The 2,638-nt window shown below is 36.4% G+C and overlaps 1 pseudogene; it reads left to right on the plus strand.

Moving 5' to 3' along the window:
- The first annotated feature begins 541 nt into the window (after positions 1-541).
- LOC149250344 (abscisic acid receptor PYL8 pseudogene) lies at positions 542-1,177 on the plus strand (annotated as a pseudogene).
- Positions 1,178-2,638: the final 1,461 nt, after the last annotated feature.

Raw genomic sequence — 2,638 nt, forward strand, 5'->3', positions numbered from 1 at the left:
CACTTACATTGCAAAGGCTTTGTCTACCCAGGTCACAAATTTGCTTAGATGGCAGAATTATTGTCATAATTTTTTTTCCTAAAATCAGAATGCTGAGATGTTTGAATCTATTTTTTTGATGGTGAAAATAGATTCAACGTCATAAAAATTTCTGTGATATTCAAATTTTGAAATTTAACAACTATAACCCAGATTTTAAAAATATTTTAAAAAAATTCTACCAAATTTTATCATAATATTTTATAATAATATTGTAAGATTCTCTGGAGTAAGCTCATTGAAAAATCGAGTACGGTTTGCGAGCACGCAGCATGGGAAAGTGGTATGCGGTTGCCGAATTTGATGAGCACGTGGCAGGGGAAGAGCGGGATGCAGTTAACAACTTTCGAGCTCATTTGCCCAGGATAGACATGGCTAGGATCATGGAACCTTGAGCGACGGGACGAGATTATTCCATAGCACCAAATAATTTTATATATCTCAGTGTGTGCGCCTCTACAGCTTAACCAGAGATAAAGCGGCCACGTATTGTACTGTGGGAATGGAGATGACGAGGCGGCAGATTAAAATCTGCCCAGAAGTTCAATTTAAAAATCTCGTTGGTCTGCATAACATACACAGGTCCATCTATTTGAAAGAAGACGAGTACTACAACTTGAAGGATGTTTTGGCGGCTCACCACTCTCACCAGTTTCGAAACGTAGATAACCAGTGCTCGTCCATACGAATTCAGAGAGTCAACGCACCGGCGAGCGCAGTGTGGTCAATTATTCGACGGTTCGATAGACCTGAAACGTACAAGCCCTTCATCAGGAGCTGCTCCGTCAAGGGAGATGTCAAGGTGGGATGCGTGAGAGAGGTCAAACTTGTATCAGGGCTTCCAGCGAAGAACAGCATTGAGCGCCTCGAGATTCTGGACGAGGAGAAGCGCATTCTCAGTTTCAGAGTGTTGGGAGGAGAGCACCGCCTTAGGAATTATCTGTCCGTCACCACGTTGAATGACTTTGTGCAGGAGGGAAGAGTTTGGACTATTGTTGCGGAATCTTATGTTTCAGATATTCCAGAGGGGAATTGTAGAGAAGATACCTGCACTTTCATCGATACCATCATCGAATGCAACTTGCACTCCTTGTCCAGGTTATTCTCACGCCCCACGTCTAAACAGAAGCGGGAGTAAACTGTCTCTTCCCGGGGCTGTGTGTTCATCCGCTCTGAACGCCGGTGTTGTTTGTGATTGGAATTAGGACGCCGGATAGGATGAAAGATTAGAGGATGATAACGGAATAGAGAAAAAAATTGGGCTGTTTTATTTTATATTATGGATGTTATAGATTAATTTTATAGGGCAAATCCGCACTCCCTCAGATGTAATATTTTGTTGCAAAAAACATTGTGAGTTATACACAAAATATACCAGCAAGGACAAAGTAAGCCTTTCCCCGTGTCTGAAAGTGAAGATGGCTTTTAAGTGATATGCTCTTAAAGCTATGTCGCAAAACTTCAGAAAGAAGATTCGTGTCTTTGGGCAGAAAATCAATTTTATTCACTCCCGCAGCGTCGAAGTGGCGAAGGGTATTTAACTAAGGATATTACTAGGTTCATTTTTACAATTTTGTTTTGGTAAGAGTCAGTATTTTTCGGGTAAGATGTAACAATAGATATTTCTGTCAATGTTGCACAAACTTTTAAGGATAGTTGAGTAACTGTGGGTATGAATAACTTGAAAAATGTAAAATTTAATTTTTATTTTTATTTTTTTTGGTCTGTCAGATCAGACCTGTTTGAAGTCTCAAGTTGACTTTTCGGCCAGAAGCTGCAATTCTCAATTGTCAAGTGCAATTGACGGCTTATGCAACTTGCATTGTTAGTACAAAAAAGCCAGATTTAGAGCAGTAAGAACATGATTTAAAAGTTAAAATCGAATGACCGGTGACTATAATCAGCAAGCTCTCTCATACCAAAGGTTATTCTAAAATAGTATAGAACACAATTTAGGGTTGTAGGTTTAGCCGAGATGAAGTGGAACAATGAAGCTTAAGCTTAAGAGTGGATTCAATGATCATTGTTAGCTAGGATGACATAAAAGAAACTTGCCCGCACATAATTAAATATATTTTGTGCAAATAATTAGCAGAAATATGTGTTTGTAAAAATGATTTATTTATTAAGTAGACGAATACATATATAATAGAGGAAGTTCTACCAAATTGTTATCTTTTAAAATATATAAATTCCAAATGGAATTGCACGAAGAACATATTTGATATTTTGAAGGAGATTAATATCTAAATTAGAAAGGAAACAAATTCCCAATGTCAATTGCACGAAGAATATATCTGATATTTTGAAGGAGATTAATATATAAATGAGAAAGTAAACAACGCTCTACATAGATAAGTCATGAGTTCAATGAATGATTCTCTCAAATAGTTTTCTAGGCTAAATTGCCAATAATTCTATCTTTCGTTATGGGTGCTTATTTTTATTGTATTTGGCGTTATCTTTGTTTAATTTTTAATTGATAATTAGTGGTTGATTGAGTAATTAATAATTAATTAATTATCTATAATTTATTGTCTATAATTTATTATTAATAATTCAGCTTTAAATTAATTAAGATTCTTAAGCGTTCATTTTA

Source organism: Pinus tabuliformis, chromosome 7, assembly GCF_031772625.1.
Source record: "Pinus tabuliformis cultivar Carrire ecotype Pingquan chromosome 7, CPIR1, whole genome shotgun sequence".
NCBI classification, from domain to species: Eukaryota; Viridiplantae; Streptophyta; class Pinopsida; order Pinales; family Pinaceae; genus Pinus; species Pinus tabuliformis.